General features: G+C 38.2%; 1 protein-coding gene across 1 annotated transcript in view; it reads right to left on the minus strand.

Annotated features, from left to right (window-relative positions):
* GPC5 (glypican 5) overlaps positions 1-13175 on the minus strand; it is a 732586-nt gene that overhangs the window by 453981 nt on the left and 265430 nt on the right.

A 13175-nucleotide genomic window follows, 5' to 3' on the forward strand; every position in this document is an offset into this window, starting at 1 on the left:
TCCTCTTAGGAATTAAATTCCTCTGCTACAGTGCTGTCTTTCAAAAGAACCCCAGAATGAAAATAAATTTAATACAGTCTATCTCTAATATTTTTTCTTAGATTAAAACATTTCCCCAGCAATAGGCAGACACAGAAACAGGAAAACAACATTGTTCTCTAAATCAGCTCTGATTTTTGCCCAGTTCTTCTTACACAGGTGACATACATGCTTATCACTGTATAATATCAGATAACTTCCTATTTTTCTTCTACATGTTGAAAAATGCTGACTGAAAAAATGTAGTGGGAGGTATAAAATAGTCATAATAAACAAGAAACTTGGAAAGACAAAACAACTAGAGGTATAAAAAATCTAGGAGGTAGACCTTGTGCAAAATAAATAAGTATTCTTTCTTGAGTGGGAATTATTACAAAGTTTTCAAACCTACGTAAGTATTTGTGTTAAGCCAGTAGACTCCCGAACAAAAAAACAGATGCACAGAGAAAAAAATTGTGTGTGAATTGTTCATATTTCAATTTACTGAAGAGCACCGTTATCTTCTAAAACATTCAGAAGCATTCTTGACATTAATTGTAAATATAGCACTTGGCTTAGCCAAGAAAATTATATCCTCAACCATAGATCTCTTACCAAAATCCCTACCCCTCTATTCTTCCTTCTCCCTCCTCCCTACTCTGGAAAATCTTCAGGTAAACACACTTTGCAGTCATTTTTGAAGGTATGCAACTCAAGCCATTTCTGATCAAGAAGTAAAAGGTAGACCTGTAGATTACTTTAGTAAATGCTAACTAGTAAATACAGTCAGCCTTTCTTTGTTTTCAGACTAGCGCTCTGAAGAAGACTAGATCTGAGTGCCATCAATTCAGTATCAGAATGCTTAGAATACAAGTTTCAATTCATCTGGGAAGTCACTTTCTTTTTTCTCAGAATTAGTCATGGAGACAAGAAAATAAAAGGATAGCAATAATGTTAGTGAAGTCTCTATTTAATGTTAATTTGCACCTCTTAGAATTCACCAAAAGGCCATTCGGAATTTGATATGACTAAATTGCAATGAAATTGAATATCTGATAAGAAGTCTTCCAGGAAGCTTGGAAGGAAAAGGTAGCTTTCCTAAATAAGCATGAATAACTCCATTAAACTCTACACTTTCTATTTAAAAATAATAATAAAAAAATCTCCAAAATGTGAGTCAAGTGCTGCCTATGTTTCTGCTGCCTTGAGTGTGAATGCAGATGTAAACATAGATGCCTTTAGTGTACAGGCAAACCTGTAGGGAATGTTCTGCTCAGTGCTACTCAATGAACTTCAGAATAAATGGAGAAGCAGATGTGAGGACTCCAGTTCCCTTCCAGTGGAGTAAATTCCTGTATAATGTCTTGTGGATAGGGAAGAAAAACTGCCATCCTCACTGGAGCAACACCAGTAGAGACAGACAGTTGTAAATCTAGAACTTTAATTTAATTTCTGAACACCTGCACTACTAGCAGCCATGCCTAAGTCCCATGTAGCAGGAGAAGAACCACACTGATACGTGCCAATGACGAGGCAGGGGATGAGAGCACAAATAAATCCACTCCTGATGAGCTTGAAATTCAGATTCTGCAAGAGTTTGCTCTATTTCAAAGCTTTGGTCACAAGAATTGATTTCACTTACCCTAGAAGAGATACTCTTTACTCGTACTTGCCCTTCCCCACCCTCTTGCAATAAAAGCAGATAGATGTGATTTTGTGTATTCAATATAATGCTATTATACTGAATATATAATAGACAAGGATGTTGGATGTGTCTATTTAAAACTAGAAAACTTGGGTTTAGCATGCTGGAAGCAACTCCACTACCTAAGACAAAAGGATCTCTGTTTGTTAGTTGAAAGCCGTTAGCCGATTCATAAGCTGGTTCAGACACACATACATACAAGACTTTAATACTCCTTTTTTAAAAAGGAGTACCTTAAAGTAAATGCTTCCTTAGGGAAAAGCCGTATTTATTCCATAAACATAATACATACATTCCTCTCAAATTCTGGCCAAACTTTACTCTGTATAGGGGTCTCCTTTTAATTGTTTCATGAAGGCTATGTGCCCCAAAATGCTTTTGGTTTGGTTGTATGGATTTTTTTTTTTTCTATTGGCACCACATATTACTGTGGAAAACATAATTTCTTAGGTAGTTTTCTGCTTTTTTTTTTTTTAAAGAATCACTTTGATTAAGGAATTCAATTTGGGGATTTGAACCATTGTCCTTTTGGAGATCTGTAATATACAAAGCCTGTTTTAAAAATGAGTTACAGAAAATTGAAGGGCTACTGAAAAAAACATTTCTCAGAGAAAAACATTCTCATGAAAGAAAAATTTCTCACGGAGAAATTTTGCAGTGAAACTTTTGGAGATGTTTTCTCTTTAAAGCATAGTAAATGTTTTGAACATCTGCAATAACCCACTGTGTGAGGGATCATATTGTTTATATATAACTAAAATAACATGGAAGGGTACTGCCTCATGCACCAGCTCTAGCAATGCATTTTTAAAATAACAACATTTCACTCAAATGCTGACATTCCAAAGAAAGGTAATAAATTCTACCATCTGACAGTGGCTGTTGCAGAAAACCTCAGTAAACTGGAGCATACAGAGGTTATTACGCTTCACAAATCTTACTGAGCTAAATGATTTAAAAAAAGAAAACCCCTTCAAATATTCCCATTTTTGGAAAGTGAGTGGTAAAGTACTTCCTGCTTGGTTTTCCCATAGTTGAAGGCAGCAATATTTTTTCTTTTTCTTTCTCCCCCCCCCCCCCCCCTTCTGAGGCACTGAATAGGACTTCAAAATACTTCAAATACTTTTATTAATTCAAATACTTTCTGGAGGGCTGTGCATTACCCACAATACCTCCTTGCCAGTATCCCATAATTATTCTGCTATCACATTCCCTCTTAAAGCACCTTGCAGAAGATTACTCCCCGAACCCCCTCCAATAAAGCATTACTCCATGCTTAGCACCATCATGCCACAAAATATCATTCATTTTTTCACAAGGTGAAAAAAAAGCAAAATGTTGTCCTTTTATTCTTCACTTTCATCTTTTTTAATTCTAATGTGAAAAATTACAAAAGCAATAATAATACTGGTAACTTTACAAATCTACCATACCAATGCAGAAAAGGAACTATTCAGTAAAAAATATACAGATGCAAAGCTAAGTAAAAAATCTGTCTTCTGAGCTGCCTGGAGTTTGGAAATCAGACATGCTTTTCACTCATGGCCTGGTTTCAGCTGGGATAGAGTTAATTGTCTTTCGAGTAGCTGGTATAATGTTATGGTTTGGATTTATTATGAGAAGAATGTTGATAACACACTGATGTTTTCAGTTGTTGCTAAGTAGTGTTTACACTAAGTCAAGGATTTTTCAGCTTCTGGTGCCCAGCCAGCAAGAAGGGGTATTCCAGACCATGTGTCATCATGCCCAGAATATAAACTGGGGGGAGTTGGTCAGGGGGGATCACTACTCGGGAATTAACTGGACATCGGTCAGCGAGTGGTGAGCAACTGCATTGTGCATCACTTGTTCTGTATAGTCCAATTCTTTTATTATTATTATTGTCATTTCGTTATTGTTGTTATTATCATTTTCTTCCTTTCTGTCCTACTAAACTGTTCTTATCTCAACCCGCGGGTTTTACCTTTTTTTTCCCCCCGATTCTCTCCCCCATCCCACTGGGTGGGGGGGAAGTGAGCAAGCAGCTGCGTGGTGCTTAGTTACTGACTGGGGCTAAACCACAACAACTCAGTAGAAGGAATAGATAGTTTTGTTTACCTGAACAGCAGTTTCCTAAAGTGTTTAAAAAACCTAAAAGGCATGGTCTTGCTCATCAATTGTATTCAGGAGTGCAGCTAGGTGACAGAATAATTGCTGCAGCATGGGATTCATTTGTGCCCTTGCAAAGCAAAGGAACATCTGGTGTATATTTCTGTCACTTCCTCCTTTAACACCACAGTGAGCTGTGTCATCAACATCATGTATGCTTGTTCCTATGTTACAACTTTGTTTCTCCCCTACATGGTTTCTATATCCCATAAGCTATATAAAGCCATTTGGATGCATAAGATAGCAGCTCATGTATAATGCTGTTATTGCTCCTGGGATTCATCTATATTTGAACATAACATATTGACTCTGAAAAATAAAAGCATTTTCTTTTTAATTACAATTACAACTGAGAATACAAAATGAAAATGAAATTGAAAATCTTAAGACAAAAAAGCAAAAAAGTATTCTTTCATACATACCTTCATTTCACTAACCAATAAATAAGGAATTAACTTTGCATCTATTTGCACAAAGCTCTGATCATGCAAATACTCCTAGCACAGTTCAAAAAATTCTTAGGTTCTTATCAGTTTGTACTGGGCAGACCCCTACTGATTTTAATGAAAGTTTTATTGACTGAGAATTAAGGCCTTCACATTTCAGCTTTATAGGATTACACTTCTGGAGAAAGGCTGGGTCTGGAAGCAAGTCTAAAGGATATTAATGATGTTGATAATGCTGTAATTTCTGTGGTTTACTGATTTAACATGATAGTAACATAAATCATTGCCATTTAAAATAAAAGAGTTTTGATGAGGTAGGTAGGGATGCAAGTATATGTATGTGTATATATACTTATATACATATATGTATATATACACACATATGTATAAAAAAATACGTTGTACTGTTAAAGAAAATAGAAGGAAAGAAGTGTGATGAGCTTAAGTTTGAAATTACAGGATTGTTCTCTAACCTTAAAGCCACTCCTAGTTTGTGGATATACTTTGAGATAATTTGGTTTGAGAATGTGTGCATCCTCAAGGAAGCTATGCTGTTTCTTCCCCCCCCTTCCTCAAAATACTTCTGTGTGTAAGGTTGTAAACCTTACCTGTTAAGAACCCATTTGTCATACTCTATCTTTTTCAGTCATTCTAGATAAACCCACAGGACAGTTCAAGGATACTGGGTCCTGAGTACTACACAGCAGCTATTTTCTTTTAAGAGCCCTAAGATTCCATCAGGGTAGAGATAGGAGAAACACAATCCAGTTCCCAACAAAGGAGAAAAGGCAACAGTAATAACTATACTTTCATTGTATGCTTTTTGCTCACTTCTGTGCAGAAAAAGGAAAACAAGCAGCCACAAAGTCCACATAATTGCACAAAGTGATTCCTGAAGCTTTGGTAAGGCCATACATTTCAGAATTACAGTTAAAGGCAGCTATTAACAATCAACTACAAAAGAATTAGTACTGTCATTAAATGAAATGGCTTCTAAAAATTTTCTTTTATAACTGGTCAAAGGATACTGAATCTCAGTTTTCCAGGCTTTTTGATGTGAGTCTTTGTGAAAATCTCACTGGCTGCATTAATGTACAAGAAGCAGAAACCATTAGTGAATTCTATACTGTTCCTCCCTGCTTGAGACCCAAGAAAGTTAGCACACTCTTAAAGCATCCTATACATTTTTTATTTTTGTTTGAGAGGTAACAAGATAGATAAAATTTGTGTCTTCATTCTCAAAAACATCTGCAGTTCCTCACTTGAGAAGTTACAGCCTTTAAAAAAAGGAAATTAAAAATCCTATAGTTTCCATTATTTTAGGCTTTTCATTTTAAAACACACATTGAAATCACTCACCACAGTCACCAAGATTTTTTTGCAAAATGTGTAGGATATATTAATTGTGCTTTCTTTTCATAGTGCACTGCAGGAAAACTAATTTTGGATGCTTGACTGTATTTCTCGTTCCTCAAATGAGAAAGGCCTAAGAGCACAGCGGAAATGATCTATTTACATCCCAGGGAGTGGAACTTCATTTGATTTGAAACTGACATTTTGTGGCCATTTGTAAGCTGTGTGAATAAAACCTTAAGTGCTCACAGCAGGCAAAGAGAAAATGTATATGCATTCCCTGAAACAGCTAAGAGATTATCTTTACTCTAAAAATAATTAACACAATATAATGCAGAAAACAGCTTTCTTAAATAGCAACATGTAATAAGGTCAGTGTAGTCTAGAGTATTCTGACTTTAAGTGCAATATAGACCTATGAGGACAGTAATTACCTATATGTATTTGGTGGAATAGGAGAAAATAGTCAATAACACCTTGTCTAAGCCGAACAGAAAGAAGACATGAGGCCAGCAATGAGAAGCTTCTCCTCACATTCTCCTCTGGGATGCTTGTCCACATATACTCTTATATGAGACTAAATAATCTGCTTTTCCTAATACTGTGAAAAGAAATTCTCTCTAAACACTGCAAGTAAATCCAGCAGTAAGATAATACAAAAATATCCTGGATTTTATTTTTAATTTTTAGCTTTTTTACTTTTAATGAAGCATAATAAATAAGATATATTCTTGTTAAGCAATAATAAGGTTGCAGAATATGAAGTTTAAATGATGCATACAATTTTCTACTGAACATAGCATCTTATTTTTTCACAAAATCATAATAGGTCATGCATATCAGATCATGTAATATGCTACGCCACATTGTCCTGGTTTCAGCTGGGATAGAGTTAACTGTTTTCCTAGTAGCTGGTACGGTGCTGTGTTTTGAGTTCAGTATGCGAAGAATGTTGATAACGTTGATGTTTTCAGTTGTTGCTAAGTAGTGTTTAGACTAAAGTCAAGGATTTTCAGCTTCTCATGCCCAGCCAGCGAGAAGGCTGGAGGGGCACAAGAAGTTGGCACAGGACACAGCCAGGGCACCTGACCCAAACTGGCCAACGGGGTATTCCATACCATGTGACGTCACATCTAGTATAGGAACTGGGAAGTGGGGGCGGGGAATCGCCGCTGGGGGACTGGCGGGGTGTCAGCCGGCGGGTGGTGAGCAATTGCACTGCGCATCATTTGTACATTCCAATCATTATTACTGTTGTCATTTTATTAGTGTTATCATTATCATTATTAGTTTCTTCTTTTCTGTTCTATTAAACCGTTCTTATCTCAACCCACGGGTTTTGCTTCTTTTCCCAATTTTCTCCCCCATCCCACTGGGTGGGGGGGAGAGAGAGTGAGCAGCTGCGTGGTGTTTAGTTGCTGGCTGGGGTTAAACCACGACACACATGTATGCATGAATTTAGGACACAGACATCTGCAGTACAGTGTCTCACCTGAGAAATGCTCTAATACACTGTGGTATTACAAGTCAAACTCACCAGAGGGACAGACTGACATATCTCTAAACCCAACATCTTTTTTTTGACCTCAAATCAATGAAACCATTGTCTTATAACAAATTCTATTGCTGTTGAGCTATCAAATTATTTTTTGTTTCTTCTGATATTTTCAGTGGAGAAAATACCAATGGCTAGAATAGAATCATGGAATCTTAAAATGGTTTGGATTGGAAGGGACCTTTAAAGATCAGGTAGTTCCAACCCCCCTGCCATGGGCAGAGACACCTTCCACTAGACCAGGTTGCTCAAAGCCCCATCCAGCCTGGCCTTGAACACTGCCAGGGATGGGGCATCACAACTTCTCTGGGCAACCTGTTCCAGTGTCTGACCACCTCCTTGTAAAAAATGTCATCTTTAACTCCAATCTAAATCTACCTTCTTTAAGTTTAAAACCATTGCGCCTTGTCCTGTCACTACAGGCCCTGCGAAAACGTCTCTCTTCATCTTTCTTGTAAGCCCCCTTTAAGTATTGAAAGGCCGCAACCAGGTCTCCCTGGAGCCTTCTCTTCTTCAGGCTGAACAACCCCAACTCTCAGCCTTTCCTCATAGGAGAGGTGTTCCAGCCATGACAAGATAGAAAAACAGAAGACAAGTCTGCTTTCATGATTAATGGCATATATCTGTGGATTTTTTTAGAATGTGACAAGTGAGTTAAGGATAAAAGAGTTAGGATCCTGAACTTAGATTAAACTTGGTAAAAATATTAAGCTTCTCCTCAGGATGTTCTTGTATTTTGCTATCTTTTTTGTTATCAACAGTCGAGAAAAAATAAACAGGACTTCTGTAAACTAAAAATGAAAACTTTAATTTTCAACTTTTGTAAGGCTAACTTCTAAACATTTTGTTTCTTTTTTTTTTCCCAATTCACTTTAAGTATTTTTTGACATATTTGTCGCATTTAAGCTCAGCTCAATAACTATGAAGTCTCCTCTGGTACCTAACCATTCCAGACCATATTGTCCCAAGCTGGATACAAAAGTATTATGGGAGTCAGTGTTGAACACCCTGCTAAAGTTGAGGTAAATTACATCCACTTCTCTCCCCTTGTCTGAAAATGCAGTCATTTTATCACAGAAGGAAATCAGGTTGGTAAGGTATGATTTATTTCTGGTAAGACAACTTCATGACTCTCCCAGGGAATGAAGTGAACCTGATGAGCCTGTAGTTCCTTGGGTTGACCTTTTGGCTTTTCTTTTTTCCAGTCACGGGGTACCTGCCCAAATCACCATGATGTTCCAAAGATGATAGAGAGCAGCCTTTCAGGGACATCAGCCAACTTTCTCAACACTTTTGGTTGCAGCCTATAGGGTCCCAAGGACATGTCTAGGTAAATTTCTCCTTTGCAGCTGTCCCTGTTTCCACCCCTGGTATGCTGCCTTTCTGCACTGGAGCTCTGATGAGTTCCCAGTTTAGCCAAACCAGTCTCCTGATATGTCTACTTGTTTTCCTGATATGTCTACTTGTTTTCCTGAGTATCCTGTCCTTAAAAACCTGTTATCTTTCCTGATCTCCTTTGGCCTTGAGAGCTGTCTCCCATGGGATCCTACCTAACAGTTTCCTGAATAAACAAAAGTCCGTTCAACTGAAGTCCAAAGTTCGTACTCTGCTACTGTCCTTCCCTACTCCCTTCAGGATCCTGAACCCCATGATCTCATGGTGACGGCAGCCAAAGCTACTGCTGCCTGCCATATCCCTAGGAAGTTCTTGTTACTGAATATCATTTCCAGCTGTGAGCCATCCCCTAGCTGTCCCATTTGGTACCTGTACCAAGAAGCTATCCCTGGCACCCTCTGGAAGTCTTGCTTGCATTTTGCAGTGTTGCCCTTCCAGCAGCTGGAAGGGAGTTTAAACTCTCCTGTAAGAACCAGGGTCTGTGATACAGAGACTTTCTCTAGTTATTTAAATGAGAATTTGTGGGCTTCCTGACTCTGATCAGGTGATCTGGAACAATTTCCTACCACAATGTCACACTCACTGACCTCTGCTCTAATTCCAGGTTACCACAAGCTCTCAACCAGCCTGTTGTCTGCTGTATACAAGAGCTACATACCTCCGAGCTGCTCCTTAACATAAAGGGCAACCTCTCCTCCACTTATTCCCTGCCTGCCCTTCTTGAAGAGCCTGTATCAATGCATCGCAGCACTCATGTTATGCAAGCTGTCCCACCACATCTCAGTTACTGCAGCATCAATAATGTCACAATTCAGCATCTGCATGTGGAGCTTTAGTTCTTCCTGCTTGTTTCCAAGGCTGCATGCATTCGTGTGTATTTCAGGAGGGCTTTCTTTTGCCCTGTTTTATTGTTCCTGGAGCATCTCTTGTTCTTGTCACCTTGCACCCTTTGCTCTCCATCCCTGTCCACTGCTTCCACACTTAACTGGGTTGTAATTTCCCTCCAACACTGGGCGTAGTTTAAAGCTCTCCTCACCAGGTTTGTCAGCCTGTTGGCAAAGATGCTTTTGCTCTGCTTTGCCAGGTGGGTCCTATCTTTACCCATCATTCCTCAAATTTGGACCACTTTTACTGTGGCCTTTTTAAAAACAGATCGAAAACATGGTATATTCGGTAGAAAGAATTCCTGTGAAATCATAAAGAAAACTCTTTCATGTATAGAAGCAGAAAAAACACATTCACAAAACTAGTAGTAATCCAGCTATTGATGTAAATGAAACTGAAAAAAATGGACAAAGTTGAAAATTACAAAACACTAAAAACTATACAGGGCCAACAAACAGGATTTTACCAACTACAACAGTTTTTGATAAATCTCTAGCCCAAGTAAATGGGAACTTTTATTTTGGTAATATATTGCATCTTAAAAATGAACTCGGTTTTTATTGATTTTGAAAGTAACACTTGCAAGTATGAAGGTAATAGCTTTTTGATTGATTCAGTCAGGATGAGTTAGGCTTTGTGAATAAAGGGGGAATTAATCAGTAAGGGTTGATTTAGGACCTCTTTCATAATATGGATTTCCATTTTTTTGTGTCATTGTTCTGTTGTTAAAGACCTGATGGACTGTTTGCACTGAGGTGAATGATTAAACGACTGTAACTGGGAGTGACTGAGAAGTGAGGTCATCTAGCAAGAATTAAGGCCTTCCTGAAATTAAATGCAACAATCAAACTCAATCTAAGAAAGTGTGCAGGAACCTATACAGTAAACATGCAGAAATGGAAACATTTTCCATTCCAGGCAAAGCACCTCAGAAAAGAGACAACTATTTCAGAAACCAGCCTTCAGAGAGAGAAAGAATGGTTTAGGAGGCAATACATAAAGACACGTATTGAGGCATCTGTGACAGGCATTCTAGCAAGCAACACACTTCCAGTGTACATAGTACTGGTTTGACAAGAATCACTATATAAAGTTATTCCCTACTGGCCTTTGAGTTTCTTTTTTTTTCCCCAATGTAGATAAATGCTATCTTGGCAAGGTGCAAAATATTATTAGGTTTCCTAAGTAAAGCTGTGGTTGAAACAGAGGTTACTGGATACTGAGCTGAACAGGTAGCCAAAGAGTTTTCTCTCTGTCTTCCCTGATTAAAAATAATTATTAAGGAGAAGTTGAACTATAGAAAGCGGATACCAGTTTTGTACCAAAATTCCTGAAAACAAATTTGCTTTTATGGTATTGGACTGGCACTATTACAGGACAGCAGCATATATAAAACTCCAAATAATGCTGATTTCTTTTCCTTTAGTGAAAAGATGTAAGAGGCCCCTGTTATCTGCTACCTTCAAGCAGAGGACAATTCAGCCATAGCTATAGATCTCTAGCCACAGAAGCAGACAGATTGTATAGTATGTATATATGAGTACGTATCTATAGATAAATATTCTTACGTATGCATGTATGCATTTAAGTGTACATACATACACAACTTGGTAAAAAGAAATAACTTGATAAGAAGATAACCTTTACAGAAGCAAACATTAACTAGAATTTTTTTATGCTTGTATATACTACCATATATTTTTTCCCATAAGTATCTGTGAGATAACTAGTTTAAATGAAAGAGAATATAACAATCATGGAATAGTTTTGCATCGTAAGACTTTGTTAATAATAGCACATATTGTAATAATTCATAAACTCATGGCTTTCAAATTGATATTTCATCTGTTTCCTGGAATTGACTTAACTGGTGATGAACAGCTAGTCCCTTTTAGAAATTAGTCATCTTTAAGACAACATAGTTTAAGAAAAACAGTAAAGTACATGTTCATGATCTTGCGCTGTGATACTGTGACATCAGAGCATCTGAACATAAAACCTGATCCTGGCAAACAGCCTACATCACACACAGAAAACAACAAATATGTCTATATTGTAATGGAGATCAGACACAAGAGTAAAATAAGAAAGTCGGATGAGAATAATTATTCAGTTGTTGTGATGAATGCAGCAAGTATGTCCTTGCGGGGGTGTCCTAGTTTCAGCTGGGATAGAGTTAACTGTCTTCCTAGTAGCTGGTATGGTGCTATGTTTTGAGTTCAGTATGTGAAGAATGTTGATAACACACTGATGTTTTCAGTTGTTGCTAAGTAGTGTTTAGACTAATGTCAAGGATTTTTCAGCTTCTCATGCCCAGCCAGCGAGAAAGCTGGAGGGGCACAAGAAGTTGGCACAGGACACAGCCAGGGCAGCTGACCCAAACTGGCCAACGGGGTATTCCGTACCGTGTGACGTCACATCCAGTATAGGAACTGGGAAGTGGGGGTGGGGAATCGCCGCTCGGGGGACTAGCTGGGTGTCGGTCGGCGGGTGGTGAGCAATTGCACTGCGCATAATTTGTACATTCCAATCCTTTCATTATTAGTTTCCTTCTTTTCTGTTCTATTAAACCGTTCTTATCTCAACCCGCGGGTTTTGCTTCTTTTTCCCGATTTTCTCCCCCATCCCACTGGGTGGGGGGGAAGTGAGTGAGCGGCTGCGTGGTGCTTAGTTGCTGGCTGGGGTTAAACCACGACGGGGGGGGGGGGGGTGTTTTGCTTTTCCAGATTGCTCTATAGCTACTACAAGTTTTGTTTACTACATTCTATTAAAAAGGTCATGGTTAGGCAGCTGGGAGGAAGTCAACTTGTTTATGTTGGCTGCTGCCTTCCAGGTCAGCTGGATATGTAATAGAACAATCTAATGAAACTAGTTAGATATACAGTCAGATTCATAAACAAGCACAAAGAAACACTGGCATGAGACTTTTCTGGATGACGTGATCGCCGTTTCCTGTGTTCCAAAGAGCGAAAAGTCATCAACGGCACTCTCACCAAAGTACCATGAGAAAATTGTAAGGAAGAGACAGAAAGAACCCTGTGTAGTTCTTTGCACCCAAAAGAACATATTCCTGTAGGCAATCACACATGCAAAAATGAAAATGGTTCCTTTTTCCCTTGAACATGTCAGATAATTGCCAAATTTATCATCCCTCATATTTGGCACCACAGCTGGCCTATTTAGAAGAGGTTCTGGGTTAAAACAAGAGAATCATTTGCAGATGCTTATAAAAAACCAGGAAGAGATCTTCAGAGAGTTGTCTTAAAAAAGCTTGAATACATTTGGGTTTTTACAGGGTAGCGTTAAAGACAGTATTAATTATTATAAAACACTAAGATAAACGGTAGAACATTCTTTGTTTCCAAATGCACTGGAATAGAGATGTATACCAAACAACAAAATTATTTTAACTGCTTTCCCCCAAAAGACAAGAACAATATGAAGATCATGGTGTGCTTTATTCTACTCTTGTTTCAGTCATCTAAGCTAGTTGGAAAAATTTATGTATAGACTGCATTACGAATGGCAATACAAAAGTTATAGAGAGCTGGTGGGTGAGGCAGAGGAGTCGGTTACAGGTCCAACAGGTTTCTTGCCAAGTACCTGCAGAGCTCTGCTATTCTGTCAAACTGTCATTAGGACAGCTGAGAAACCAAAGTCTAGGGGATCT

Source organism: Harpia harpyja, chromosome 4 (genome assembly GCF_026419915.1).
Source record: "Harpia harpyja isolate bHarHar1 chromosome 4, bHarHar1 primary haplotype, whole genome shotgun sequence".
Classification (NCBI taxonomy): Eukaryota; Metazoa; Chordata; class Aves; order Accipitriformes; family Accipitridae; genus Harpia; species Harpia harpyja.